This window comes from Lathyrus oleraceus, chromosome 6, assembly GCF_024323335.1.
Source record: "Lathyrus oleraceus cultivar Zhongwan6 chromosome 6, CAAS_Psat_ZW6_1.0, whole genome shotgun sequence".
NCBI lineage: Eukaryota > Viridiplantae > Streptophyta > Magnoliopsida > Fabales > Fabaceae > Lathyrus > Lathyrus oleraceus.
The window spans coordinates 189,139,441-189,157,220 of NC_066584.1; the positions used below are offsets into that span (position 1 = coordinate 189,139,441).

General features: G+C 38.2%; 1 long non-coding RNA gene across 1 annotated transcript; it reads left to right on the forward strand.

The window, feature by feature from the left end:
• Window positions 1–8,510: 8,510 nt before the first annotated feature.
• LOC127093520 (uncharacterized) lies at window positions 8,511–9,767 on the forward strand. The gene is made up of 3 exons (XR_007792562.1): window positions 8,511–8,991; window positions 9,070–9,193; window positions 9,364–9,767. It is a non-coding gene; the product is annotated as an uncharacterized LOC127093520 (long non-coding RNA).
• The last annotated feature ends 8,013 nt before the right edge of the window (window positions 9,768–17,780 follow it).

The following is a 17,780-nucleotide window of genomic DNA, read 5'->3' on the forward strand; positions in this document are numbered from 1 at the left end:
TATTACAGAAGAGATGTGGCGTGACCACATGGCTAGAGAGCAAAGGCGTGACGACCTACTCTCTACCATCCAACAACAAATGACGGATAATATGAACTTCATGCAAGAATCGCAGCGGAGGACAGACAGGTCCTACGACACTGTTCTACAGTCCCTGCAAGTGATCACAGATACACAAGCCCGTCAACAACACTACCACCAGCAACACATTTCTCTCGTAGAAAACACTCAGGGTACCATTTTAGGTCACCTTCGAGACGTAAGGACCGCTCAGGATGCCCTGCAGGCGAGGATGGATCAGAGAGACCGTCGTCGTACCCGATCACGTCGTCCACCTCAGGATGGCGAGCGCACTAGTGGTCAGCAATAGGTTGCCAGGTAACTCTTCCTTATCTTATTTCGAAACATTGAGGACAATGTTCGATTTAAGTGTGGGAGGAGACTCTATCGTCTTTTCTTTATTTTGCTTTTCTATTTTTTCCTTTATCGCTTTTTCTTTACTGTTTTTTAGATAGTTTATTTATTGTTATTTCCTTTTAGTTGTCTATTTTGCTTCTTAGTATAATGCATGAGTCTGACGAGTCACCAAATATAGTAGATCTTTAGTACAATCCTACCTCCCCATACCTTTAGCCCCACAAAAAAATTTTTGCAAAAAGAAAATAGTGTTATTTCGAAAGTTTTCAGGTTTTAAGGACATGTTTTGAGTAAGGATGCAGTGACTTGGGAGAACTTTGCGAAACATCAGTATCTGTTTTAGCACCATAAGCTTCGTAAATATAGGAATCATTCCCGAAACCCCATATACCATGGTCTTAATCATCATTTCCGTATAAGTCATTAGTAGTTTATCTCAGCAGTCAGCTCCGGCCTACGCATCCTCTACGTAGGGGACCGATGCAAATAAGTGAATGATCCAGAAAAAAATAAAAAAATAAAAGAAAGCAAAAAGGCAACTCCAGTATAGGTGACCCTCACAAAGTCATTTAAACCAAAGAATTGTAAAAAATTGCTACAAAAAGAAAAAGAAAAAGAATAAGAAAAGCAATACCCACTGCTAGTTGGTTCAGAGGTATCTGGCACTGAACTCGGTAGGGCGGATTACGATCCGATCCCCCACAACTACAGTTGGGTCCAATAAAAAGGTTTACACATGTTTATGTGCCAGAAACCCCAAGCTCTGATCATAATCACTAACATGCCACTCTACTATGAAGCATGTACGGATAACGGGCTTAATGTTGAACAGCAGCCACAAACTTCCATTTGGCAGCACCACCTTCCACGTGAAACGAGATATTGTCAAGTTGAACAACAACCACTTTGTTTGGAGACTTCTTTACAGGCTTCCTTTTAACAGGGGGAATGTCTGAGACATCATCTTCGACATCCTCATCAGATTCAGAACTCTCACTTTCCTTCATCTTCCTGACCTCTACTTTACTCCAAGTCTTGGAGGGACCTATACCAGCAACCCTTTTCTCTTTCCTACCTGTCCTTATCTCAACCATACTCTTCCTTTTTCTCAGTCTATTAGCTACACTTGTTTTCACAAGATTGACCAACGTGTCATCTTCTTCCTCAGACCCTTCTTCCTCAATGTCCTGAGCAGTATCAGGGGACATACTAGGTAAGTTTTTTCCAAGAGAACATAGTCCCTCAGCAGCTACTTTTTTTTCTGTTTTAGATGAGTCATCATCTTTCTCAGCTTGGCTTTCCACCTCAGGTGAGGGGTCCCTTCTGGACAGAGGGGTAAAAATGTCCTTAACTAGGTTTCTTATGATGCGATCAGTAGAGTGCATGTCCTCTTTATCAGGCGATTTTTCAGGAGTGTTATCTTGCTTAGCTCTAGCCATGGAAGGGGAGCTTGGAACGTTACCCGGTATCATACGCAGAGGAGTCACGTCCATCAAATCTTCATCTAAAAATTCCATGGAGGAAGTTCTAGTATGAAAGGATTTTGAGCTAGATGTTGACGGATGTTGAGACATGTTGTTGAACTTTTGAGAAAACTTTCTTTGCCCTAGCAGAGGTTCTTTGAGAAGTTTGATGAAGATGGAAAGAATTGTGTTCAGGCAGAGTGTGCAAATGAAATAGATGCTATTTCCAATACTAGGAGATGGTTCATTATTAATGTGGCTTTTTCTTTTCATTGGGCAGACAATATTTTTGTTACCTTTTCCACTCCTCATTAATTGCCATATTTTCTCAAGACACCAATCCCCTAATTTTCCCTTTTCATATTTCAGTTGAACAACATACCAATCCCTTGCAGTCCTGTTGGTTAGTTGCATTTCATGCTGTAGAACTATGAGTTTGTTTTCTATATATTTTCTACATGAGTGATGAAAGCAAGTGATGTACTTGGTCCAGCTGTGCTGAATATGGTCTTTGGACAAAGGTGTACCATCCAGGTTGTCATAATATAATGTCATAACATCGAGTGTGACATTGTATGTAATTATCAGTATTTTCATCCAACTTGGTTGAGCATTGTTGCTATCATCTGATATCTTCTCAATTTCCTTTGCACTCATAGTCCCTTGTGTCTCAGCAAAGCTCTTACTACCTTCAGACTTCATACCATCAGTCATATGTTCAGGTGTTTGGACCATCATGACCTTTTCTTCCTTGAGGTTTAGCATCCTTATCTGACACTTTTCCTTTCCCTTGAAGATTCTTCTTGCAACTGTACTCATCTTAGAGGAGTTATCCGTTTGAGAGCTCCACATGTAGCAGTTGTTGTTGGTCCTGATTCCTTTCATAATTACTTCACTGTCTTTGTTCACAATCAGACATTCAGTTTTAGTGAAGATGATATTCAGACCTTGATCCCCTAGCTGACTGATGCTTATTAGATTTGAAGTCAAGCCCTTGACCAGTAGAATATTGTCAAGTTTAGGAGCTCCAGGACACTCAAGCTTGCCTATCCCCTTTATTTCACCTTTAGCTCCATCACCAAAGGTTACATAGCTTAAGTCATGAGGGTGAAGATCAGTTATCAAGTCTGAGTTCCCAGTCATGTGTCTAGAGCATCCACTATCAAAATACCACTCTTCTTTGTGAGCCATTAGACTTGTAACATTAGTCTTAGGAACCCATTGCTTCTTGTTGATAGGCCTGTAATGTTTGGGTATGGGTTGATAGTGAGTCTGTTGATGAACATGGCTAGGATAACCATACAGCTTATAACAGGAAGACCTAGAGTGTCCAGATTTCCCACAGTATTGACATTTCCATCTTTGGTGTTTGCCATCCTGCTGTTTTCTCTTCTGTTGTTGATGAAAGGGGGTAGGGTAACCATACAGCTTATAGCAGAAGGGCCTTTAGTGTCCAAATTTCCCACAGTAATGACATCTCCATCTTTGGTGTTTGTCTTTCTGCTGTTCTTTCTTTTGATGATGTGACATATGATGTGACATCTTGGAACTGCTCTTACTATTGCTGCATTTAGGTTTAGCTTTAGGTTTGCAGCCAGTGTAACTACTTTCAGCCTTAGTTTTATGGTACCCTATTCCAGATTTGACTCCTGTGATTTGTCCAATTTGAAGAATCTTGTCTAAGGAGTCAGATCCATTGTTCAGAATCCTTACATACTTGGTTGTCTCTTCTAGTTTTGAGTTTAAGAGCACAACTTCAGTTTTTAGCTTGAAGATGGTTTCCACTTGTTCTGCTTTTTCTTTCTCCAGTTGAACTATCTTTTGGCTCTCAACTTGTTGATCTTCATCTAGCTTGACCTTTAGAGCCACAACTTCTGTTTTCAATTTGGAGATGGTTTTCAAGTATTCTACCTTCTCATTCTCAAGTTGAGTTATGTCTTTCTTCTGGTTTAAAGACTGCTTGTTCAGCTCTCATCTTTTCTGACACAGCTCTTTGTAGGTAGAGGCCAATTCCTCAAAGGTTACTTCACCATCACTTGAGTCTTCATCAGATTCCCATCTTCCTGTCAAAGCAGTCACAAGATTTGCAGCCTCCTCTGTATCACTCTCATCTGACCAGGTGGCAACAAGTCTCATCTTCTGCTTCTTGAGGTAGGTACCACATTCTGTTCTAATGTGTCCATACCCATCACATTCATAGCACTTTACTTCTTTTCCTTCTTTGGGCTTTTCTTCTGACCTTACTCTTCTTCCATTGTTGATGTCAGATGAGATGTTTTTGACATTTGCCTTGGATCTGACATCCATTTTCTTTAATAATCTGTTAAACTGTCTCCTCAACATTGCAACTTCATTGGCCCACTCTTTATCCACATCTTGATTGCTTTCCTCTTCTGTGTTGGATACAAAGGCAATGCTCTTGGTTTTCTTTTCAGTTCCCTCAATCAATCCCATCTCAAAGGTTTGGAGGGAGCCAATTAGCTCATCTACCCTCATGTTGGAGATGTCTTGAGACTCTTCTATGGCAGTCACCTTCATTGCAAATCTCTTAGGAAGTGACCTGAGTATTTTTCTTACCAACTTTTCATCTGTCATCTTCTCTCCCAGGGATCCTGAAGCATTAGCAATCTCAAGGATACTCATGTGAAATTCACGAATGTTTTCATCTTCTTTCATCCTTAAGTTTTCAAACTTGGAGGTGAGCAGCTGAAGTCTAGACATCTTTACCCTAGAGGTGCCTTCATGAGTGACCTTGAGAATGTCCCAAGCATCTCTGGCCACTTCACAGTTATTTACCAGCCTGAAAATATTCTTGTCTACCCCATTGAATATTGCATTCAAGGCTTTAGAGTTTCCAAGAGCAAGATCCTCCTCCTCCTTGGACCATTGTTCTTCAGGCTTCTTCTCAGTGGTGACTTCTCCTTCTTTAGTAATGACAGGATGCACCCAACCTGTTAGCACAACTTTCCAAGCCTTGTTATCGAGGGATTTCAGAAACGCTACCATTCTAGGTTTCCAATAGTCATAGTTAGAACCATCCAAAATTGGTGGCCTATGAACAAATCCTCCATCTCTCTCCATTGTACTAGAAAGTATTGCCCCTAGATCTCACCCAGAACCAGAGCAGGATGCCTGCTCTGATACCAATTGAAATTCTGGTATCAGATATTAGATGTCGAAGGTAATGTCACGACACTGATATCTGGTTATAAACAATGGATAAACAAAAACAGAATGGTAAAGCAAATAACACAAGCAATTGTTAACCCAGTTCGGTGCAACTCACCTACGTCTGGGGGCTACCAAGCCAGGAAGGAAATCCACTAAAATAGAATTAGTTCAAAGACTATCCGTACACTTCAATAAGTTACAGTCTTTCTCACCTAATCTCTACCCGTGCAACTTCTACCTAAGCACTCTTAGATATGAGAACCCACTCACTTCCCTTATAATCACACACCTGTGACTTTAAACAACAATCCTTGTGAAAAGAAAATACTTTTCAATTACAAAACTCTTGATTTTACTTCACAATTTCAATCAAGAAGACACACTCTTGATCTTGCTTCAAAGCTTTGATCAAGAAGACAATTCAGTCCAATTCAATCATCAATGGATGACTTGAATGACCTACAGACACAAACCCTAGCTCTCTCTCTAAATTTCACTCAGTCTTGGTTGTGTGTACAAACAAGTTTTCTAAGTCCCTTTTTATAGAAGCATTGGGCATCATGAAAACCCTAAATATATTTTCCAATCAAATCTTTTTATAACAACTGTATAGATCTCCTTGGAAAATAATCAAATCTGGTGGTAATCCCTTATTGAATGCGCCAGCTAGCCATATCTTCAATCAACCAATGATTGCCATTAATTGTGCAATCACAAAACACAAGACATTCATACTGAATGTTCTGTGTACAAGATGTCATGACATTGGGTCTGACATCCTAGAAAAATCCTGCATAATCCAATTTCCTTTTATAGCAGGTACATCCATATCAGATACCATGACATTGTGTATGTCATCTGAAACAATCCTGCATGAACATGTCTTCCATATAAGCTCCAACAGGTACAACCAATATCAGAAGCCTTGTCATTTTATGTGGCATTCTGAAACAATCCTGCTTGCATATGTTCTTTAACTCCAGCAGGTACATAGGATATCTCATGTTAAGACATCACACATGACATCTTGTGAACACTCTTTGTTTTATCAAAATTGCTGCCAACACTTAGAATCAACAAATTCCTTGTGAATAGAAGACACTTTTCAATAACACACACTTGATCTTACTTAGCAGTTTCAATCAAGTAGACACACGCTTGATCTTGCTTAACAGCTTTGATCAAGTAGACACACACTTGATCTTGCTTCACAACTTTGATCAAGTAGACACACACTCTTGCTTACAAGCTTAGAGTGACAAATTACAACCACAAATCAGACCAATTCAATCATCTATGGATGAATTGAATGGCTTACAAGTCTCACGACTAAACAAGACACAAACCCTTATATTCTCTCAATATTTCGCTCAGTATTGGTTGTGTATAAAATCAGGTTTTCCAAGTCCTATTTATAGAAGCATTCAGCTGGGCTTGGACATCTTGAAAACCCTAAAACTATTTTCCAATTAAATCTTCTCATAACAGCTGGTTAGATCTCCTTGGAAAATAAGTAAATCAGGTTGTAATCAATGATTGAATGCGCCTGCAAATCAGATCTTCAATCATACATAGATTGCCATTAAATGCGCAATCATATAACACCTAACATTCATACTGAATGTTCTGTGTACAGGATGTCATGACATCAGGTCTAACATCCTGGAAGAATCCTGCATAATTCCATTTATAATTTTCAGCAGGTACATAAATATCTTATGTTAAGACATCACATACAACATCTTGTGAACACTAATTGTTTTACCAAAATTGCTGCCAACACTTAGAACCAACAAGAACATATGCCAGAGTCCATGACTCTCAAGGCAAATATTAAAATCGAATAGCCAAGGTTTAACACCTCACAAGGCACATAAACCATATTCCAGAGTGCATGACTCTCAAGGCAAAGATCAATATCGGAGAGTCAAGGTTTAACACCGCATAAGGCAAAGAAAGTTAGATGCTAGAGTCTATGACTCTCAATGCGAAGATATAAATCGAAGAGCCAAAGTTTAAAACCTTACAAGGTTAAGGATGTGCCAAGGTTTAACACCTCACAAGGAAAAGGAATTAATTAGAAGAGGGTGTACAACCACAAGTTGCAAATGGCAAAAGATGCTCCACTATTGGGGTGTTGAAAGATTGAGGTTTGCTTAAAGAAGACTTATTAGTTGCATGATTCAAATTGCACTAGAGTTTAGGAGCAAGGGCGAGTGCTTTGAATAGCTAGGGCCTACGCCCCATACACAAAGTCACTCTAGACAAGGATATGAGAAACTCCATCTCATCATTCCTTATTACTTAAGATTCGTAGCTTGCAACTTGAATCAAAATCAACAAGCTGCTGACAGGAGATCCTGCGTTGATCCTATTGATGTTGTGTTATTTGTTGTAGAAGGAGACTTGATAATTGTTTGATAGGATTTGTGTTAAAGCCTATGAATAAGGGCGAATGCTTTGTATAGTTAGGGCCTACGCCCCGTACGCAAAGTCATTCTAGACAAGAATGAGAGAAACTCAGCCTCATCATTCCTCAATACTTAAGACTTATAGCTTATAATTTGAATCACACTTGTCAACTGTTGACACCTTTGTTGTGCTGGAGAATGTAGTCCACTTTGCTAGCTATGCTTGATTGATATTGACTTGAAGTCTTGATCTCGCACTTGAACCTTGAGGTCTTGAGCTCTTGAGATTCAGCATATCCAAAATATCTCGAGCTCAATGAACTTGCCATATCAAGTGATCAATGGTCTTTTGATCACTTGAAATAGGCTTAGGACTTACAACACACTTACAAAGGACTCGGTTGACCAAAGTGACCTTTGGTCAACATTAATCGGTGCGATAAACATAATAGTTAAATTATATACAATAATATCCTATTTAATTAATCAACTAAATAAAATCAGATAAATCTAATTAGGGCCCTAAACAAGGGGAGCATGTATTAAGATCAAGATTCTTCTACCTAGGGGGCAAAATAGTCATTATGCTAAAATGAATTAGTAACAAATTAAATTCTAATCTAAATAATTCTAATTTCCTAAAGGAAATTCTAGTTCTAAAATCTAATATCTAAATGAACTAATACTCTAAAAGCAATCCTTCTATTTAGATTAAGACTTATTAAACTAAATGCTTAATTAAACTAAACTTCTACAAATCTATTACTAATTAATCTGATCTTAATATCTAATCTACAGGGAAGAATTAAATTAATCAAAGCTCTAATTAGCTCAAAACTTTAAATCTATTTCCAAAACATGATTATTCTCTAAAATCATAATTATCTAAACTAATTATCATGATAAAACACAAAATGAGCATGATTAAATACAAGATCAATGGGCCCTAACAGATAAAAGGGGGTGCAGGCCTGGACATTGAATCATTGCACAGAGGGGGGTGAACCCAAACATATGAGGGTTGCATTTGGCAGAATGAGTTTGGGCGTTGAAAAAAACATTGGGCCCATGGGGATGGTGGCCACAAAGGGAAAGAAACAAGCGTTCATCAGTATGTTTGTCCACTTCACAAAGTCCAACCTGTCTGAGTTCCCACCACCTGAGAAAGAACTCCGCCGCGCTGGGAATCGCCTCTGGCGGCACCGGAGGACCACTGCCCATAAAACCTACATCGTTCTAACCACCTCACATTCCTCTACCATAAACCGACCTCTATTTCTTCCGAATTTTAAACCATCCATCCAAACCCAACCGAAATCAGACGAACCCTAACTCACAAATCTTGAATTGAACGCGAGCAATGGTTGAATCGGAGTCCAAACCATAGGGGTTTGGCTCCACGATCTATAAGTCATATCAAAGTAAGGAGAATTGATCGAGAAAGAAGAATTTCACCAACCTACGAGACAAAGAATTATCCTGGTGAAAAATTACACTCAAAGCGAACGCGAAGTCAGAGGCGTCTCTAGGTAATCTTCTGAAACTTTCCTTCTCTCTTCTTTAATCCTCTCTTATTTCCTCACTTCTTCTGCTTCCACCGTTGCAAGCAAGGTGAATTGAAGATGATGCGGCAAGGTTGAAGAGGTAGAATGAAGAACGTCACGATTCTGATTCTTGATTTCTCTGATGAAGACCGAAGGCTCAGTTTGAAGGATACTCCTCCTCTTTTAGGTATGTGGAAATTTTCTGAAGCTTGTTTCTTCTTATATTCTTTCTTCATGCCGTGAGAGTGCGAGACTTGGAGAGCATCGCTATGACTCTTCTGGTTGTGTACGGTAGTGTATTTGCAGACAGAGTTGAGGTTCGAATGGTCATGGAATTCTATTTTGTGGTTGTTGCAGGTTGAATAGAAGATGAAGAACAAAATGAAAAGGGAAGAAGAATCGAAGGATGGAAGCTTGAAGAATGATTAGAGGTGAGTGAAGATTGAAGCAAAATGAAGTAGTGTAAACATAATGAAGATTCAGAAGACTAGATGAAGATGAATGACGATCTATTTATACAAGTTTTCCTTCTTAATTCTGTTAGAAATTTCATTTAATGCATCTCAAATTCACCTCAAATTGAAATGAAAAAGAAGTTAGAGGTTTTTGATCTGTTAGAAACTGTTAGTTAGTTTTAAGTTAGTTACAAATGAAAGTTGAAATGAAATTAATTTGATTTGCATTTGGTTTTAAATTTGGTTTGGGTGCCGTGTTATCTGAACCTCTACTGAACTATTCCATATAAATCTTACTGTTATTTACATTGCCTTGTTAACTTGTGAATTAGTGAAGCGTTTAGTCCAGGTTTTATTTTTTGGCAGCTAGCAGGAAAACCATGTGTTAGCACAATTAGTTATTACCTTTTGACATTGTCAAGTTAGGGAGTTAATTCAAGTTGGCTCTATTGGACTTGCTAAAGAATCAAATATTTGTTAGATGATTAGTTATGTTAGGAGAGTAGAACTTCGGTTTCGTGGTTTTGTTGTTATGTTAGTGATGTGTTATGAATGTTAACTAAAGAAGCTAGTTATCAATTCACCTAATTTCCTATTAGCTGAATGTTATGAAAGTTGGTTCAAATATTAATGGTAACTTAATAGACTGACTATTATATGATGGTGATGAATGTATGCTGCTGTTGTTACTTGTTAGTATGGATAGTAATTGAAATCCTGTTAACAAATGTTCAGTGAACTGTTAAACCAATTAGAATGCGTTTTTGTAGGAATCCTGTTATGACTATTATGTGGCTAGTTATTTTGATACTATGTGAATGCATTCTTGTTAAAATGTGTAATTATCTTTATGATATGACATGCTTGCTTGCTGCAATGATAAAATCGAATTAGTGTGAAGCTACTTTTAAAAAAAGAGTGAATACTATATCAATTAGCTAAATTCATTTGAAAATGTGCAGTGTTAACCTTTGAATGCGCTTGTTAGTTGGTTGGCGTGAGGTTAATTTGCTGAGTTAGTTTTAAATAAAGTTAATAATTTGTTAAGGTTTGAAATAAGTGTTAGTTGACTCGTTAAGGGTAGTCTAGTCAAGTTGTTGTTGTTATGTGATATATGTATTACTACTGTATGAAAAATGGATTAGATTTGTATATGGAATGGTTAATCGGAGGATTACTTGTTTTTGTATGGAATGTGTCATGAATTATAAAATGGGTATTGAGCATCTAAAATAATTCAAAACTAGTCTAAAGATTAATTTAAAATCAAAAGCCAATAAAAATCAATTAAAATCAAATTAATTTATAATTAGGATTAATTTGATATTAAATCACTTTGAAAAGTCTAAAGTTCATTAATTTAAAATTACCATTAATTTGAAATCAATCTAAAATTCATTTGAAAATTAAAATCCATTAATTTAAAGTTTGAATCTTTTTGAAATTAAAATCAATTTAAAAATCAATTAAAAATTAAATTGAAATTCCCCAATCAATTTGAAATTAAAAATTAATTAAAATCAACCTGAAAATAAAAAGTCAATCAATTAAAATTAATTTAAAGTTAGAAACAATTTTGAAATTAAAATAAAAGCACAAAGATGTGAGTCGAAAGGGCATAGATAATGATCAACGTTATTAAAGTCGAGACAATATGGTCTTAGGAACGGATGGTTGACTTTGGTCAACTGATTGACCAAAAAGTTAAAAGTTGACCTCAATCAACCAAGAGGCGTGAATTAGGGATTTTACTAAGCACAATGTGACAAATCAAGCCGTAAAGCACATTATGATTAAGACTCCCCCTGATTAGGGTTTGAATCAATCACCAGCTTTGAATCTATAGATTGACCATGTCAGCATGAGTGCATATGAATGAAGCACTAATATGTGCAGGTGAATCTCAAGTCATGGGTCGGATGAAAAGTGAAAAGGGGAGGACAAATTTTAGGGTACGACAATTGCCCCTATTTAATCGACTTAGACCTGAATGGTCGAATTGCGAGAGCTTTTCGGGTTTCAAGGTATGAGTGGATTAAATATCGAAGTATCCAAAAATTTACCTGTTGAGAAGGGTCTAATGGGATATAAGGATGACAACTTGATATTTACAAGCTCATCTGATGGGATCTTTGATGTACTGTGAGGATATTAATGGTAAATGAAGATCATGATATGCATGCTAAATTGTATCTTTGAAATATATGGCCAAGTATGCTGATCAGGGAGCCCATAAGTGAAAGTTCCAAAATATCCTTGTGAACAAGGGGTTTCACAAATGAATCATCAGTTCAACAACTGGAAACAAAGTCAAACACGAAGGTTTGAAAAAGAAAGGTCATCAACCTTACCGGTCGAAAAAAAAGTTTGTAAATCATGTAGAATGGTTAATCAACCATGAAGGTTGGAAAAAGATTCACCAACCACGAATGTTGGAAACAAAGATCATCAACCCTAACGGTCAGAAAAAAGGCCATCAACCTTAAAGGTTGGAAAAGCTCCGACAACCATGAAGGTTGAAGAAAGAGGATCATCAACCCTAAAGATCGGAAAAATATACCAACAACTGCAAATGTTGGAAGCAAGAGGATCATCAACCCTAAAGGTCGGAAAAAGATACCTAACAAATTGGGCTTCAAAATATGCCAAGCAAGTTGGATTTGAAAGTAGTATCAAACTAGATGGTTTTAAAAAGTACCAGGTAAGTTTGGAATTGGAAGATGCTAATGAAATACTGGACTTGATTTTCCAGATTTGCACACACGACTTCATGCTATGCTAGATGAATGATATGCATGAGTGAAGCGACGTAATTTATACATGATGATGATTTATGCATTTGTTAAGCCAGATACTCATATAGAGAGCGGTGGTAATTTTGGGCTAGGATTTGGGATCATCCAGACGTGATTCTCCGACACCCGCTTCAAGCTAAACTGCTGTTGTGGATTATGTTTGAAACCCGGAAAGAGTTTGTACCAGTGTAGCCCGCCTCTGCCCCAATATACTGGGTATCTGCACCAACAACCTCAGTCATAAGTTATGGAGTAGTCCCATCATCTGAGTATCTCAAACTGGCTTTCCCGGGCGTCTTGAAAGTATATTCCCTTGATTAACCATCTTGGGAGTGATTGATTTCTCATGCTCTTAGGGTGACCTGCCCCAATATGAACTTCGAAGTAAACTTTACCCCTGTCTGACTGATTTAGAGAGATTTGTAGAATCTCGACGTGGTTGCCTTAGATTGATTGACTCTTGAAGAGATCTGAGCTATGGGATATTAGGAATTTGATCAACTTTCCCATATGTAAGCTTCCTTGATATCAAATGACTATTCGAATGTAAAATACTCATTTTGAAAATGATAATTGTAATGTCATGCCCATGCAAATTTTGAAAACTCAAGTGTGTTCACTAAAATTATGACATCTAGTGAATGAATCACTGATTAGAATGCCATATTAGTATCAATACAAATGACAAACACATCTTTAGGAGTCAACTTAACGTGATCTTGCCATAATATGCTTTCGAAATAAACCCTGCTTCAATTAGGTCTTTTGAGGGTTGTAACGTGGCCTGGTTCTCGATTCTAGAAGGAAAGGATATAAGGCTCAAAACCCATTCTAACCCACCCGTTCTCCATGATGTTCTCCAGTCCTAGATTCAGTTAGCTTGAAATAAGTGCCCATCTTTCAGAAAAGGATTTTGAATAACATCAAAGATGGTTATGGAATCCCTGAGAATTTGGAGCGACAATCACTCACCTTTTGCTTTTGTTTACAGTCACATGGATTTTCTCTTGCTGAGGATTTTAACATTGATCCTCTGATTCTTTTGTTTTGTTTACCCTTATTTTTGCCTGGGCTGATCCTTTGGGTCTGCAGCCCACCGGGATGCCCTAACTTTTGCCTAAGTTAATCTTATTTTCAAGCTTTTGACTTAGCAGGCTTTTCATTTGCTTTTGATTCTCTTTTATTTTCATTTTGTATGGAGCAAATCGTGTAACACTACTTTCTTGATTTATTGCACGATTTGTGAATATCTCACTCCTTTTGTAGGTAAGGGATAACCATTTTGAATTTGTGATTCCATCCTCTTGAGAGGAATATGATATGATTGATCACTTGATGGGATATTCTCTTTATGAATTTTGAATGCAAGTCTAAACTAACTGAAGACTACCCTGCCCCTGTTTAAGCATGAGGCTTTTATGTATAAAGAAAGAAACTCCTACTTTAAGGCCCGAAGGGGTTAACAAGGGATTAACTTCCCTATATATCCGGTGTTTAGGGATTGAACAATTCCTTACATCATCAACACGGTCTTATTCAAAAGCATACAGACAACAATCTTGCGTATTTTAATTTGCATCGTTCTCTTTTAATTTTTATTTGACAAACAGTTTGATAATGATAACATAAAATATGAGTGAACACGAATGGATCTAAGCAAAACATGCACGTTTATTTCATTATTATTATCATCTGAAAACCAGACAATTTTTACAAATGAACAAAAATTAACAAACAGGGAAGTATTACAAACGAGACATGATTGAATCAATATGATATTGCTAGCCTTGATACTCATCTGAAGAAGCAATTGAATCTGAGCAACCCTCACCACTAACTGCATTCACAATCTGTCCGCAGTGGTCTGGCAACGGGTTGATTATGACATTGGGTCCTACCTCAGAGAATGACAGAACCTTTTGATCAATAAACTCTTGTACTCTGGTCTTGAACATCCATCAATCTTCAGTTGAGTGCCCTATATAGCCAACGTGAAACGCACAAGAAGTGTTAGGATTGTACTTCAGACCATAAGGATAAATAGCCGATGGTATTTCTTTTGGCACAATTTCCCCTTGCTGAACAAGATAAGCTAGCAACTGAGCATATGTCATAGGGATCTGATAACGTTGAGGATGCTTTCTATCAAACTGTCTGGTCTGCCTTTGCCCTTGATGGTTACGTAGCACAGTTTGTTGACTTTTCAGAATTTGAGTCGGAGCCGACTGCTGATACTGGGGCGTAATACCATGTGGGGATGGGTAACATGACATAAGCACCAAAGGTATATGTGTCTGAGAATGAATCTCAGGAACAACCATTGGTTGGAACATTTGAGCAGAATGCACCAAGCCAGGATTGACTATCTGATGAGAAGTTTGACCATGATGAACTCCAAAAGGGATATAGGGTGTCTTCATCTTGCTTATCAATCACAACCTGATTTGGGAAGTTTGTTGTCATGCTATCCAAGAATAGCCCCAAAACCATGTAAGCTTTGTCAATGCTCTTAGTCTTTTCCATGATCCTTGGATGACCGGTGTCAGCGAGTCGTTGTCTTTCTGACGGAGGAATGGATATGGTGAGTTTTTTGGTTAACATGTATGTAATGCAAATGAATGAATGCATAAGTTGGGAATGAAATGAAAATAATTATGCAACACCCATAGATTCAAAGCATTGATGGTATAATAACTCAGGGTCAGAACTCCAACATATATAACAATGCAAAACTGATATGCAATAAGATATGTTAACAACATGAAAATAATCCGGATAATCTGCGCATATTACCCGATGCGGGATCAAAGGTTCGACGTCCATGAGAAGAAGGTATGTAAAGGCTATGGTTTCAAATTAATCAAAGTTCTAATTAGCTAAAAACTCTAAATTTAATTCCAAAATCTGATTATTCTCTAAAATCATAATTAGCTAAACTAATTATCATGATAAAGCACAAAATGAGCATGATTAAATACAAGATCAATGTGCCTTAACAGATGAAAGGGGGTGGAGGCCCGAACATTGAATCATTGCACACAGGGGGTGAGCCCAAACATATGAGGGTTGCGTTTGGCAGAATGAGTTTGGGCATTGAAAAAAACATTGGGCCCAAGGGGCCGAAGGCCTAAGGTGGTCACAAAGGGAAAGAAACAAGCGTTCATCAGTATGTTCGTCCACTTCACAAAGTTCAACCTCTCTGAGTTCCCACCACGTGCGAATGAACTCTGCCGCGCCGGGAATCGCCTCCGGCGGCGGCGGAGGACCATTTCCCATAAAACCTACATCGTTCTAACCACCTCACATTCCTCTACCATAAACTTACCTCTATTTCTTCTGATTTTTAAACCATCCATCCAAACCCAACCGAAATCAAATGAACCCTAACTCACAAATCTAGAATTGAACGCGAGCAATGGTTGAATCGGAGTCTAAACCATAGAGGTTTGGCTCCATGATCTATAAGTCATATCAAAGCAAAGAGAATTGATCGAGAAAGAAGAATTTCACCAACCTACGTGACAAAGAATTATCCCGGTGAAAAATTACACTCAAAGCGAACGTGAAGTCGGAGGCATCTCTAGGTAAGCTTCTGGAACTTTCCTTCTCTCTTCTTTAATCCTCTCTTATTTCCTCAATTCTTCTGCTTCTGCTGTTGCAAGCAAGGTGAATTGAAGATGATGCGGCAAGGATAAAGAGATAGAATGAAGAACGTCAAGATTCTGGTTCTGGATTTCTCTGATGAAGATCGAAGGCTCGATTTGAAGGATACTCCTCTTTTAGGTATGTGTAACTTTTCTGAAGCTTGTTTCTTCTTTTATTCTCTCCCTACACCGTGAGAGTGCGAGACTCAGAGGGCTTCGATATGACTCTTCTGGTTGTGTACAACCGTGTATTTGCAGACAGAGTTGAGGTTCGAATGGTCATGGAATTCTGTTTTGTGGTTGTTGCAGGTTGAATAAAAGATGAAGAACAAAATGAAAAGGGAAGAAGAATCGAAGAATGGAAGCTTGAAGAATGATTGTGTTAGTGATTTTAGTATCATCAATGTATTTTAGTAGTAATGTGATTTACTACAGGCCGATGCAATTATGCGTTAAAGCTTGGAAACGAGTTAGGGGTAGTGCGGAGTGCACGCTCGTCGAGCCAACGTATAATTGAATGCGAATAATTGAAACGGGGTTCCAAGGGGCGAAGCCCCTGGCGGGATGCGGGGCAGCGCCCCGTTCGAACTTTTCTTTTGAATAGTTGAATCCTTTCCCAACCGACGTAACCGTTTTTGAACAGTTGCGTCTTTTCGGTTTCTGTTATTGATCTCCTATATAAGGAGTCATTTGGCCTCAGTTTAAAAAAAAAATAACGAAACCAAACTTTCTCTCTACATTCCTGAATATTTCTCTTTGCCAGAAACAAATTGTTCTTCAAGAATTATCCCTACAAAGATTTCGTGAACCCAGGCAAGAATAAGGTCGAAATACTTTGTTCGGAAAGTGTACGAACACGATTCTTCGAAGTTATCCAGGATTATCATACCCGAATCTCTAACAAACGAATAAAGTATTTTCTGATAATCATGGCTGGAGGAAGCACCGTCAAGGAGATGACTACAAACTTCGGAAAATTGGACAAGTTTCAAGGACAAGACTTCAGGCGTTGGAAGAAGAAGATGCATTTCATGTTGACAACGTTAAAGGTGGTGCACGTTCTGTCTACACCGATTCCAGAACTTCTGGAGGAAGACACGGTTGAAAATCTGAGACGCAGATCAAAATGGGAGAACGACGACTACATATGCAGAGGGCACATTCTTAACGGTATGTCTGCTCCCTTATTTGATATTTATCAAAACATAGAATCTGCAAAGGAATTGTGGGATTGTCTCGAATCCAAGTACATGGCAGAGGACTCATCCAGTAAAAAGTTCCTGGTAACCGATTTCAACAATTACAAAATGGTTGAATCGAGGTCTGTCATGGAACAATTCAATGAACTCCTCCGAATCCTTGGACAGTTCACACAACACGGATTGAAGATGGATGAAACAATATCTGTCTCAAGCATCATAGACAAGTTGCCTCCTTCGTGGAAGGATTTCAAACACAATCTGAAGCATGGAAAAGACGATCTGTCTTTGATCCAACTTGGAAGTCACTTGCGCATAGAAGAATCTCTAAGAGCGCAGGAGGATGACAAAGGAAAAGGCAAAGAAATTGTTGGACCCTCGGTTAATATGGTCGAAGAGGGTGGTAAGAACGGTAACAACAAAAACATAGGAAAGAAGCGTGCTTTCAAGAACAATAAGGGTAGTTTCGGTGCTAACAAGAAACCGAAACTAGAATGCTGGAAGTGTGGCAAAACAGGCCACTTCAAGAAGGATTGTCGTTCCGGCAAAAAGCATGATAACGCGAATGCAAGTGGTTCAGGAAAGGGGTCCAAGGACCAATCCGAAAACCAAGGTCAGAAATCAATTCGTGATTTGAATAGTTTGATTAAACATTCAGTTTCACTAAATTCTGAAGCATTC